At 46.4% G+C, this 14,169-nt stretch overlaps 1 long non-coding RNA gene across 1 annotated transcript; it reads right to left on the bottom strand.

Moving 5' to 3' along the window:
* Positions 1-6,379: 6,379 nt before the first annotated feature.
* Positions 6,380-8,148, bottom strand: LOC121010469 (uncharacterized). Its single transcript, XR_005781183.1, has 2 exons — positions 7,992-8,148; positions 6,380-6,689 (listed from the first exon to the last, which is right to left on the bottom strand). It is a non-coding gene; the product is annotated as an uncharacterized LOC121010469 (long non-coding RNA).
* Positions 8,149-14,169: the final 6,021 nt, after the last annotated feature.

Below are 14,169 nucleotides of genomic sequence, written 5' to 3'. Positions count from 1 at the left end.
AATCCACGAACAGAGATTCACTTATTTTAGGATTAACCCTTCCTCCCCCTGGAGTTACCTAACAGAAAGGCAGAGGACGGGGTCTTCAAATAGCTACGTTTGGAAGGAGAGTCTGTCCCAATGGGAGCGACAGATGGCACATGGGCACAGGGAGCAGTGTCATGGTGGCTGTGCTGGAGGGAACCAAGAGGGATGAACAGAGGGCGCAGAGTTTTGCCTCTCTTTGCAGCCTCCGTGGCCCCAGATGACAGCCCCTCCGGTCAGGATCTCTTGGGATCCTTGGAGCTCGGCAGCCGCACGGACCTTCAGTCTCTGAGGCTAATCAGAGCCTCAGAGGTGGCTGGGCAGCTCCAGGAAGCCAGAAGCAGAGCAAACGGGGGGGAAGTGGGAGGGTGGATGGGTGAACCATTTTCTGTTTACATAAAATATCTTGAGTAATCAGCAGTGATGAGCAAGAGGGGGAAAGAGCCTGCCTGAGAGTCTGAGGATGTTATGATCAATTAAATACCATCTTTGCAAGCATTTGCAGAGGGAAATTTTAAGGTGGAACTGACTTTAATTTGGCAAAGAAGATTTGAAGTGCTTCTCCTTCGGGCTCCAAAACTCTTGCATATCTGCCTAGCCTATGTCACTAGCTTCATAAGGGTATATACTCCCTGAGTGTTATCACCCTTGTATTTTTAGAATGAGAAAAAAAAAAAAAAAACCTGTAAATTATGAGTGCCATCTCTGTGCCAGGTGTTGCAAATATTATTGCTGGCCTCGTGAAAACCCCACAAAGGTGATCATTGGAACTCCACTTTGCAGGTAAAGAAACTGAGGCTTTGAGAGGTAAAGTGATTACTCTCAAGGGACCCAGCAAGGTGAAGAGGTAGGATCCAGGTTCACAGTTATGCAAAGTTGGTATTACTGCCATGACTGCATTTCCAAAATCAAAGACACGGCTGGAGAGCTGCAAATGTACCGCTGCCCCAGAGGAGAGAGGCTGGGCTCCACATAAGGACACTAAGATCCCACACGAGACTCTTCCTCCTGCTCCACTGCACAGCAAGGCTGGACTCGATGAGAAACAGCTCCGACCAGACTCCTGGCCCTCTGCTGGTCTGTGGGTTTGGCCACCGCCTTGTTGCTAAGGAGAAGTAGACATTCTGAACAATAGAGCAAGGTGGAGATTAAGCGCCTTTTGGAGCCACACAGGCTCCCCTTGAAAGCTGGGTGACCTCAAGGAAGTTATTCAACCTCTCTGAGCTTCAATTTTTACATAGGTGAGTGGGAGGTAAAACTTACTCCGAATAACCAGCGCGAAATTCATGTGATGATGTACATTAAGTGCGTGGCACGGGGTGGGTGCTTGTCAAAGTTAGGCCCCTTCTGGCCCCTTCTCCTTCATCCTTCTAGCCAGCCCCATGCTTGGGGTCCTTATCCCTTCATGCAGTAATACATGCCTCACGGAGCTGGGCTATGTTCAGAACGGGTCAGTTCTGCAAGCTTCACACAGCCACGTGCACAGAACTCATAGTAAGAGTGTGATGATAAGAATTACTATCATATCATAAGCACTTTAAAGTTTTTTTTAATGTTTGCTTATTTTTGAGAGAGAGACACACACAGTGCGAGTGGGGGAGGCACAGAGAGAGGGAGACACAGAATCCGAAGCAGGCTCCAGGCTCCGAGCTGTCAGCACAGAGCCCGACGCGGGGCTCGAACCCACGGACCATGAGATCATGACCTGAGCCGAAATCCAGCGCTTAAGTGACTGAGCCACCCAGGCGCCCCAACCTCTTTTCATGTCCATAAATCTCCATCTACACCATTATTAAAAAAAAAAAAACTATATAGTCTTCCAGTGTATTTACAAACATAAACCCTTGTTGATGGACATTCAACTTCACATTCTTTTTGCTCTTTCAAAGAAAGCTGCAATAAACACCACTGTAGCTAAGCCGCCATGCACGTTCTTACTTCTATTCATCCTAGTTTTAAAGCCAAGAATATACGCATGTCATAAATTATATGTTTATCTATTCATTTATGTAGACCAATGTCCTATAGCTGGATATTTAGGTTATATGCAAATTTTCAGCTCCTTTGGATAATGTTGATACGAATGTCTGCATATCACATCTTCATTCATACCTTATCTGATTATTACCTTGGGATAAATTCTTAAGAAGGGGAATGAATGGGGCCAGAGGAAATTTATATATCTAAGGCTTTGCAAACGCTCAGCGAAATTGCCCCCGGAAAGCTTTCCAAGGGCTCATTCACCCACCATCTTACTCAGTGGCTTGTAAACATTAAATTTGTTAGGAGGGGCTCCTAACCTACCTTTTCCTTCTCAGTAATGCATTGCTGCAACGGAGACCCAGCTAGATGTGCATGGAGACTTGGCTCTGCCCTCCTTTAGCCTGCATGACCCTGGGCAAATTGTTCACTTCTCTGAGCCTCACCCTCCCCCACCCCCGCCTCCCCACTGCGCCCACCATCTCACCAACCTCCAGGTTCACTGGGACAATCATGTGGGAGGCGGGTCTTTGAAAGAGCTTTGGGGACTGAACCAACAGACCAGACGTATTTCTAATACAAAGGGAATTTCTCATGCAGCGTTCTCATTATTTTGTTTTTGCACAGAAACTTTAAGTTTGCCGGGAGACTCCTTATTAGGTTTTCTTAACTCTCCCCTGCTGTGGTTACCAAGACGCAGATGGAATATAATTTCTGGCAGAGAAAACAGGCCCAGAGAGACTCGTGGTTTTCTCTAGACCACATCAGCCTCAGGACTGCTACCAAACTTGCTGTCAGCCTGCTCTCTGAGCCGTATTTCCTTTTTCTAGATTAGCAGCATAAAAATGGCTATTAGCCCCAGAAGATGCACTTGTATTCATAGTGAATCTGATGCTGCCAGCAATTTAAAATGGAAAGGCAATTTACCATTTAGCGCTTTGTAGCCAAATAAAATGCAGTGACCCCTTCTTTCTCTTTCCAGGAGATTTGGAATTGTTTCTGAGGGTTGGAAGGGAGGAGAGAGAGATTATAAGACTGCAGGTTCCTTGAGCATTGAGACTACTACTTCTTTCTGTATTTACTACGGCATCTTAGCACAGCCCTGGGCCTCCATCAGAGGCGTCTACTGTGCCAAGGAATAAACATTAGTCTCAAGCCTGAAACCTACAGCCTAAATGGCTTTGCCACCATGTGACAAAGTTGCCTGCTTATGTATCAAACCTGCCCTTGGCACTGTGCAGCTTTGAGCAAGTTTGTTAGCCTCTCTGAAACTTTGTTTCCTTTTCTAGACACTGGAAAGAATTTCTACCCAATATGGGAACAGAAGGAAAAGGTCTAGAGAAAGACTTGATCACCTGGTAGAGGTTCAAATAAGACTGCTAAAATGATTGGTCAGATGAGACAGCAGCACTTCCTTGCGTAAGTATGTAATTGTACCCAGGATGTACGCTCCCCAAAACTTTGACAAAGGGGAGTGTGATTGCCCTCTCGGAGTATCCTTTCAAGGCATATTAATAATGCAGGATCAGTAATACATGGCATATAGGCCTATATCCTCCTGCCCTTGCCCACAGCAGACATTACTAATCAAACACATCGATCTTTGCTGAAATCCTTCTCAATAAGGAGTTCCAGCCAGTTACGAGCAACAGAACAGGGTTGACTAATGTGATGAAGCCTAGTCAATCCCAGATTTAATTGATCAGAGCACTGGACCAATGCCAGGAATGCCAGAGACTCCTCAAGCCAGAAGCCATCAAAGTTCAAGCTTACGAAAGACTGGGGTTTGCTGCCAGCTCTTAGGGGTTACATGCCCTGCCCTCCCACCCCTCCTGCAGAGACTGTGTCCAGTCCAAAGACAAAGTCGCTTTTCTACCAGATGTTTAACCTTGGACGAGTTACGTGACCTCTTTGTCCCTTCATTTGCTCAACTGTAAAATGGGACAATTAACACTATCTACCTCGTTGATTTGATAAGAGCATTAAATGAGATGATGCATTTAAAGCCCTGACATCTGGTATGTGCTCAGTAAGCTTTACTTATTATTAGCTATTATTATTAAGCACTTACCAAGTGCTAGGCATCATTGAGCATTATCTTAATTGCATCTTGAAAACAATCATATAAAGCAGGTTTCATGTTGTTACATTTTTTTAAAAACTAATTGTTGATTGATTTGCCCAAGCATATGGTGTTTGTTGATACAAAACATTTAATGAGGAGTGTGTTCAGTTCCATGCCCACACGTTCCTGGGAGTCCTCGCCAATGCTGCAGGAATGCTGTGCAGGAGATATGACTACCTGAACTCAACGCAGCTTCAACCAAATGATGCACCCATTATGTGGTGGAGGTCACGATTTGAACCCAGGGTGTGTTGCTTCTTCTGTGGTGCCATGAGACCCCCTCTGCTTCTCTACCACCCCCTCTTCGTATCTACTTTGATAGAAAACAAAGACACAAATGAAAATAAAACAAACAATAACATCAGAGACCTAACATTTGTGCTCTGATTGTGTACCAGGTAATCTCCGATGTGTTTATCCTCTCTGCTTTATGTAACTGTCAGAAGAGCAACCCCTGAAAATAGCATTCCTGACATTAAAAAAAGAAGAAAGAAAAAGAAAAGAAGGAATGAATGAAGGAAAGAAAGAAAGAAAGAAAGAAAGAAAGAAAGAAAGACGAAGGAAGGAAGGAAGGAAAGAAAGAAAGAGAAGGAGGGAGGGAGGGAGGGAGGAAGAAAAGAAAGAAAGAAAGAAAGAAAGAAAGACAGACAGACAAAGGAAGGAAGGAAGAAGGAAGGAAGGAAGGAAGGAAGGAAGGAAGGAAGGAAGGAAGGAAGGAAGGAAACATTAGGGGTGTCTGGGTGGCTCAGTCAGTTGGGCATCCAGCTTATGCTCAGGTCATGATCTTAGGGTTCGTGAGTTCGAGCCCTGCATTGGGCTCGCCGCCGTCAGCTCAGAGCCTGCTTGGGAACTTCTGTCTCCCTCTCTCTCTGCCCCTCCCCCGCTCATGCTTTCTCTCTTAAAAATGAATAAACATTCAAAACAAAGAAGAAAGGAGCCTTCCTGCCTAAGGTCCCTCCACCACTTACTAGATATGAGACCTTGGGTCAGTTATGGATCCTTCAGCCTCTTTATCTTTTATTTATTTATTTATTTATTTTCAACGTTTATTTATTTTTGGGACAGAGAGAGACAGAGCATGAACGGGGGAGGGGCAGAGAGAGAGGGAGACACAGAATCGGAAACAGGCTCCAGGCTCTGAGCCATCAGCCCAGAGCCCGACGCGGGGCTCGAACTCACGGATCACGAGATCGTGACCTGGCTGAAGTCAGACGCCCAACCGACTGCACCACCCAGGCGCCCCTCTCTTTATCTTTTAGAGATGGGAGTAATTACCTCTACCCCACAGCACTGTCATTCATTCATTCGTTTGCTCAACATTATTGAACATCTAATATCAAGAATCATGTTACATGCTTGATATATACTCAGGAGAACAAACTGGGCATCGTCTCTGACCTCAGGGAGCTTCCTGTCCTGGATTAAATGAAATTATTTGTGTAAAACTTTTAGCACAGAGCCTGGCAAATAAAACTTGCTCAATTAAAGTTAACATCATCGTTACTATTACTACCATGGCTCAGTCAGGATGTAAACACACATATCTTTGCCTCTGAAATCCTTTTTAATAAAACAGGGTTTTGTAGGGGCCCAACAGGAGACGAGGCTAGAAGGGGACTTAGGGATGTCCAGAAGAGACTTCAGACGTCAGGTTTTTAATATGTACAAGAGCAACCTGCAATCCTTGTGCCTCCCAAGCATTTTTTAGGTATTTTCACTCTCTTTCTCATGATCCATCCAAGCCAGATGTATTTTTAAATCTCCATAAACATACCCCTCTCTGTGGCAATAAATGTATTTTCCCTTGAATGTGGACCCCGTGTGTTTGATTTGCCTGGAAAGGTGTGGAAACCACCCAGACACGGTGCTAATGGGATGTGACAGAACTCGCAGCTTCCCCGGGCCTGGAAGGAAGAATGTTGACGAAGGGGAAGCTTAATGAGCTTCCACCCACATTTCAATTATCCTAACAAGCTGCCAAAGGAAGACCTGTTTGCAGTACCGTGTTCTGGAAAGTTTTGACAAGCCCAGGAGGAATCTATCCGGGCCGGAGCTGCGTATGTCTAGGGAAAGAAAACACTCTTCCTCTGGGAGAGAGGATGACAAGGCCAGCTGGCAGTCAGCTTTGTCACCTAGTACTCGAGGGGATCCTTCTCCAACACGACACCCTCATTAGCTAACCCAGTACAATTGTATCAGCTATAATGCCACCACCGTAATGCCACATAACAAACAGCCACGAAACCTCAGTGGCATATCATGACAATTTTTAATCCCATGTCAGTGGGTCAGCTGGGCACTTCCAGTCATCTGAGCTGAGTATGGCTGAGTTCATACATGTCCCCGTGGTCAGGTAGGTGGCATTTTGCTGTTCTTGGTTGGGCTGCCTCGCTTGCCTGGGGCAACTGGGCTGACTCAGTATTTCTCCACACGACCTCTCATCCTACCCACGGGTTTGTGCATGGAGCAGCAGGAGGGTCCTAAGAGAGCGGCCAACATTATTGTGCAGGGTCTCTTGAGCCCAGGCATGGGAAAGGCATGGCGTCACTTCTGCTGTGTTCTATTGGTCAAAGCAAAAACAAGCTTAGCTGATAGAAGGGATGACAAAGTCACGTGGCAGAGAGTAGCTACAGGAAGAACACTGATTGGGTCCATCAGAGCAGTCCCACAACAAAATATAAATAACAAGCACCATTACTGAATAGCAACTCGAGGTCTGTTTTATGTGTAGGAAAGGATGTTAAACTGGGACGCTTTGGGTCTTGAATTCAGCCAAAGCCCAAGAGTAAGATGAGATGTTCAAACACCTGACATCTCAGAGCAAGATATTGGCCTTGCAAAGATTCCCCAGGTGAAACTCGTTTTGTAACCCTTGGTCCAACACCCACCTCCAGGATATGAAAAGGTTGAGTTGAAAACCAGGGAGAGGATTCTTGGGAGAAGTCCAGTGTGAGGTGATTCTCTGCCCCACTTGACAAGGGGAGAGGCAGTTACCCTTGTCTTGTGAGGGGAACTTTCAGTAGGTAGCTTGAGTCTGCTATGTGTTTCCTGGAGTCTGGAGGGACCAGCCTGACTCAGACCTGAAGAATGTACAGATTAGCAGACTGTGGCTAGAGCCTAGCAGGATTACAGGATGAGGGGAAGGGGTAGCAGTGGAAGCAGGTGCCAAAGATGTATGTGTTTCCCATGAGTCGAGTAGATAAAGGCATCTGCTGAGATGAAGGCATGTTAAAAGGAGCTCCCTCTGCCCAAAAGACGCAGAGGGAGGCACTGATGTCTACCACTTGGCATGGGAGCTGGGAAGGACAGGGGGAAACTGAAGAATCCCCACCATGTCAGGGTACTGTGCCACGTGGAAGGCAGTAGAGGGGGAGCCAAAGAATCCACAATGCACCTCAAAGAAGAGACTTTTGAACACCTGCTGAACACAGAGAACTTTAAATACCTGCCAAGCAGTTTGTGCCAACACCAAATCGTGACAGTACTAGCCACAGAAGTTCTTTCCTGCCCTCGTCAATTGCCCCTCTGCTCCCTCAGGCCATTGGACAGCAAGCAGGAAGGAGGAAGAGACATAGGGAAGCCAACCTCCTTCCCCAATGCCTGAGCTGAGTAAGAGGAGACACAGAGCCGCTACCAACCCCCACAAATACTATGCCTTTGAACTAGCAAAAAGATGCCACCTGAAAGAAGCTTTACCTCCATCTGTCTGAAATTTGCTCTAATATACTCTAACAGTTACCTGTTAGTGTATAACAAATTTTCTCAAAACTTTGTGGTTTAAAAGAACATTTATGATTGCCTGGTCTCTATGGGTCAGGAGTCTAGGCACATGAGCTGAGTCCTCTGGCTTAGGATCTCTTACCAGGTTGCAGTCAAGGTATCAGTTGGGCTGTGATCTCATCTGAAGACTAGACTATAGAAGGATCCACTTTCAAGCTCACTCACATGGTTGTTGGAGGCTGTTGGCCAGAGGCCACACTCTTCATTCCTTGGGCCTCTCCATGGAATAACTCAACATGGAAACTTGTATCATCAGAATAAGCAAGAAAAAAAAAAAAAAAAAAAGCAAAGAGGAGGGTGTCAGCCAAATGGAAGTCAGTCTTTTATAATCTAATCTCAGAAGTGACATCCCATGACTTTGAATGTATTGTATTAGTTAGAAGCAAGTCACTAGGTCCAACCCCAAGGGTAGGAGATCACATAGGGTATAAATATCAGGAGGGAGATAATTAGGGGTCATCATAGAAGTCTGCTTCCACACACACTGAATTCATTACAGCTACACACCACACCATTGGCCAAAAGTCTGTTATAATAAACACACAGATCTCTAGTGTCTACAATATGAACACTACCCATGTCCTATGTGCTATGCAACCTACCAACCATATGTGGTTGCTGAGTGGAGATGCTTTAACATTTTAAAAACATTTTATCATGGAAGTTTTCGACCATTTCCAAAAGTAAAAGAAATAATAACATAAAATAATAACATAAAAGTGGCCATTCTTGTTTCACTTATGCCCCAATCCGTTCCCCCAAAGCCCCCAGTTGTTGAAAAGCAAACCTCAGACATCACACTATTTCATCTTTAGGAATTCAGCACGAATTTCCACGTACCCAATTTACCATGACACCATTAACAAGAATCCCCCAATTTCACCTACTAATTCAGTCAGTGTGCTAATTTGTTCCAACTTCAGAAGGGTCTCTTTTACAGTTGGTCGGTTTGGGGGAAAGCTTCGACCCAGATTTTAAAGCATTACTTAAGAATGGGCATTTTAATTACTGAGCCGGAACTATCCTGAGGGTGAGAATGACTGCCAGGCATCAGTGTGGAAAAAAGGAAGCCTTCTTTTTTTGCAACTCTATCACATCCCACTTGTTCATCAGGATGGTGACACATAGGTTATCTGAAATCCTCAGTGTAGTCCATCGAGGTGGGTGTCAGAATCCTCATTTTTACACAGGAGAAAATGTAGATGCAGGAGAAGGAACTTGCCTCAGGTCACACCGCGATTACTTGATGCAGCCGATGCCCCAACTGAAGTCTTTCTGACCTCCCCAGGGGACTCTGGGAGCTGGCTATAATACTGTCATAGCTTCTAGGACAGGAAGATATCGCGAATGCCTTTTTACGGGACCATACTCTCCCTCGTGAAGCCCTTTTTACCTGATGTCGGCAAGAACCGAACCATATGGGCTCTTAGCCTTTGTTTCCTAATATTCAGCACAGAATTGGGTACATTGCAGGTGCCTATATATAAATGTAGCCCATGTAAAGCCTGGCTGTCCTGCTTCAGCCCTGAAGCCACCATAGCATAGAACCCCATGCAAAGAAAACCCCATTCTGACAGCCAGACAGCCAGTCTGAGGAGCAAAGTCATTCCACTGGCCCAGCCTCATCAGCTTTAGCTCCTTGACAATGGGGGCAGCTCGTGAAGGGAGCTGCAGCTCATGGGGGAGTGAGACAGATTCATGTCCCCACTGTAGACATTCACCTGAGAAAATGTGATTTTCTTTGCTTTCCCAACTAGGTGTTGGGAAGAATCTGATGGAGAAGCATTATTTCTTTTGATGGGGCGGCTATGGTCAAGTGAATGGTATTCTTCCATTCTGGAAAGTCTGCGCAGAAGCAGGTCACCTGGCTCTGGAACCATCCATACACCCCACCCTCTTCTCTGCCTGACAAACTCCTAATCCTTCAGGGCTGGACACAAATCTCATGTGCTCGAGGAAACCTTCTCTGTCTTTCCAAATAGAGTGTCACCCCCCTCTGGTGTACCTATCCCATGTTTGTCTGTCTGTCTTCCCCTCCAAACTGTAAGCCTGATAAAGCAAAGCCTGCATCTGTCATACGTGGAACATAGTAGACAATAAGTATTTGTTGACGGATTGTTTCTTTTTATTAAAAAAAAAAAACCCCACAACTTGAAAACTGCATTTACTGAATTACTGAAACTCGTATTAAAAAATACCACGGAGCCCAGAGGCATTCTCTCCAGAAAACAAAGCAAAACTTGAAATTTACTTTCTTCTCCCCACTGCTGTTCCCACCAAAGTCCTCTCCTCTATTTGGTCAACTTTTTAAACTCTCCAAACCTAACCAAGCCAGGGGCTGGTGTGATTCACCATCTTTCTCTTTTGATGTAGCCTTTTCTCCTATAACTAACTTGGCCCTTCTGTCTCTTTTGAGTTCTTGCATTCACCCATTACCTAGATCCCAGAGAGCAAAGAAGGCCTCGAGAGTGAAAATCAGCCTACCTCTTTAGAAGGTGAGACGCGATTATCAACTCCTGAAGACACGAAGTTTTGGCCATTTTGTTACCTGCTATGCTCTCAGCGCTTGGCGTAGTGCCGATCACATAGCTGGTGCTCGATCAAGATCGTCACACATTTTTGTAGTTGCTAAGAGGATGGATGAATAAATAACAAGAGGTGTTTCGAGAGAGACAGGAAGCAAGGGAAAGATGAACAAAAACACCAATTTTTTTTTCCCTCTGTTTGGAGGTCTAAGATGGGATGTTTGCCTGAAGAACCAAGTAGCCATAGCTGGTAGGACACAGCCCCTGGTCATTCTCAGACTTGAAGGGCCGTCTGCTGCTGAATCAGCAGGAAACAGCACTGGAGACGTGGGCTAGGTGCAGCTTGGCAGCGTGGTAGCAATTTAGCTGACAATTTCCTTCTATGTTTCAGCATAATTGAATTAGCATCCATGGAGACTGTCTCCCAGACATCGGCAAATGCAATACCGTGGAGCAGGCGCTGCAATTCATCTGGCATTATGAGGCATTGAATTGCCATCCAATCCCGCACCTCTCCTCGTTGCTTTGTGTGTGCTCGTTAGAGGAAATTAGGTGGATGCGATGAGCCTGGAAACAATTAAAATCTTCCCACTTAGGCGATTCCCAGCAGCGGTACCCAACTTCTCTTGATAAGCACTCAGGTTTGCTCAGCTAGCGTGCACGCACGACTTTCTGGATGTGCTTTCTAATTCTGAGCAATGGATGACAATTCATTTTGCTTCAGATAGGGCTATGGACCGTTAGGACACAGAGGAAAGACAACTTACTGGGACAGCCATGATATGAACCAACCAGAACAGCATCTGTAATGGACAGGGCCATGGCCGGGAGTCTTGGGGCTCAGTCCAACCGGGAAGAGTATTGCTCAATATGAGTCTATGCAGTGGGACTTGATGGTGGACCACAGACAAGGGCCATGAAGACAGTACCCAACACAGCAAGTTAAGGTGAAAAGTTGGGAAGATTAGGAGCAGGATGAGTGGGGACTGAAGAGTTGAAGAGTGGCACTCGGACCAATGGTTCAGAAGCAAGGTTGTGAACATTAAGAGTGTGCTAGACTGAACGTACTTTGAGGCTAGGGGTGGCCACTTAAAGGACTGTGGTTTACCGGGTAGAGGGAATGGCTGTCAGCTGCTAGGGAGCAGAATGGTATGGCAGAAAGAGCAGCTTTTGGAGAAATATGGATTTGAGACTGAATACCGGTCCTGCCATGTTTGACGGTTAAACCACTTCACTCCTAGGGTCTTCTGCCTCCTCAATAGAGAAAAGAAGACATCTATCTTGCAAGGCTTGGAGAGGCTCAGGGTCGTGCTAAGTGATACTGGAGGTATCATATGCATAACAGGACTTTTGTCTTGGCTTGGGTTCCACCAGAAAGGGACTTTGAGATAAGGATTATAAGGACTGGAGTGCAAGCAGTTTCTTTGGGAGATGATGGAGGGGAAGTGGGAGGAGGAAGCGGGGAGAGAAAGAAGCCAAGGAAGTATTCGTGGTGATCAAGCCAGAGAGCACTGTGAGCACCAGAACTCATCCCATGGGGAACTCCGGGATCCATGCAGAACACAGGTCTCAGAATTAGCTTAGTGAGGGATCTGGAAATTTTTAAAACCGACTCCCATCAGTCATTTGCTGAGGGCTGTTCGTTGCCTAGAGCTTCAGGTCTGCCTTGGCAGTGGGCAGACTTGCCTTCCTCATCTTCAGAGAAAGTCCCCAGGCACATGGATGCTGATACAGGTGGAGGGAAGCTGGGCTTTCCGCTCTGACGTGGTAAGTCCTGATGGGGTTCTGACAACTTCTGCCGGTGGGTGATGCATTGTCCCAATTTGGACCGGGTCCCCTAAGCAAGCCAAGAATGGAACAGCAGGTGCCAGTGTTCCCATGTTCCAAAGAGAGGTGCTAGACCTCCAACAGGGGTGGCAAACTATTTCATGACCCTTAGCCTCTCACCAAGTTCCGGGAGAGTAGGGAATTGGAAGGCGGCTTTCATTAGACAGCATGGATGGAATGACACTGATCTCTCCCCAGCCCCATAGGGCAAGAAGGGCTGTGTTTCCCTCACCGGAAGCCCAGAGAGACGAGCTTAGGAGGGACACACGAGAGCATGATTTGTGTCCTCTGAAGACTGGAAGCCCTACAGGCTGGAGTCTGACTTGTGCCTGAGGGATCTAAGGGACACAGGCAGGCTGAAGAGGCAGCACTTCTCCCACCAAAGCGTTTTCCTTGGGGAAGGAGAGAGAGAGAAAGTGCTGACCTGGGGATATTTGAAAGATGCTTTGCCTAACAAGGCCCTCCGGAGGAATGATGGGCACTCAGGCCATAGAGATGGACCGTGAATAACCAAAGCCAGAGGGAATGTCATTACTAGACAGAGCATTTTTCTTTTTTTTAATTTTTAAAAATGTTTTATTATTTATTTTTGAGAGAGAGACAGAGTGTGAGTGGGGGAGGGGCAGAGAGAGAGGGAGACACAGAATCTGAAGCAGGCTCCAGGCTCCGAGCTGTCAGCACAGAGCCCAACACGGGCCTCCAACCCACGAACCGCAAGATCATGACCTGAGCCGAAGTCAGACGCTTAACCGACTGAGCCACCCAGGTGCCCCTCACTGTACAGGTTATTTAGAGAAAGTATCCATCAGGTGTTGTATATCGAGAGCATCTGAAATGTATTAATAAATAGCAGGTCTTGTCATTATGAGCTGGGTGCCTGGGTGAAAGTTAAACCAGAATTCAGGCTGTCAGAGCTAACTCCCAGGGTGTTAAAACTTGCTGATCAGCCCTGGGCTGTACCAGCTCCTGGCCCAGTGGGAGGAAATGAATGACAGAGACCAGGGTCTGTGTCACCAAGCAGAACATGAGGGGTCCCTGCACCCCACCACTGCTGTGGGGCATCAGGCCCAGGTAGGCTATGTTTGCTGTGTTCATGATGCTTGCTCCTGGGAGGGCATCTTGCTGGTTCCCACTGGACAGCAACTGTAGAAGGAGGCTTGCTCATTATTCTTCCTGAAGCTAAACCTCAGGATGGACTGAGGAGGGCAGTGGGGGTGGGAGCTAGGACTGGCTGCCGCCTACAGCAGCATCAGAGCACATGGCAAACTGCTCCCCTGGAGCTCAGATCCCAGGCAGGTGCTGACAAAATAAAACCAGAACTGAGACAAAGGGATTTCTACACACAACCTGTGCATTTCCAGCCTTCTTTCGTACTGGAAAGCGATGGAGATGTGCTTTTTCTACGCATGCATCACGGATCCACAGGAAACTTCTTCATTGAGCTATAGCTCTTTGTTCTGCAGGACAGGAGCTCCTTGAGGGCAGGGACGGGGTCTCAAGACCTTTTTGTGTCAACCAGGAGGAGTCTGTGAAGCAACCAAAAGCATTTATTTGGGGTCTTCAGGATTGCAAGCCAGGAGTCAGAATGGACAGACCTTCCAAGAGGGGAGTGAAGGCTCATCAAGGCAAAAACCACAAGTTTGCTTAATTTGTTTTGAAAGAATTATGACTGGTGCTGAGAGAGTCAAACTACTACACAATTGTCTACTTAGTTAACAGAGGCTACATTATCTCTATTTTGACTACCTCTCTTAGCAATGTTTATTTCACTTTGGAATCTGATTTGGCATTTGAATCCCAAGAATCTAGCCTAGGGCTGGATACAGAAGGAGATTGGGCTTTAAATTCACACAAATCCTGGTTTGAATCCTACCTCTGCTACTTACTAGCTGTGTGACCTCGGGTAGA

This window comes from Herpailurus yagouaroundi, unplaced genomic scaffold (assembly GCF_014898765.1).
Source record: "Herpailurus yagouaroundi ecotype Mexico unplaced genomic scaffold, PumYag 191, whole genome shotgun sequence".
NCBI classification, from domain to species: Eukaryota; Metazoa; Chordata; class Mammalia; order Carnivora; family Felidae; genus Herpailurus; species Herpailurus yagouaroundi.
The sequence above is the reverse complement of the archived record's forward strand: the minus strand, read 5'-3'. Positions and strand labels throughout refer to the sequence as shown.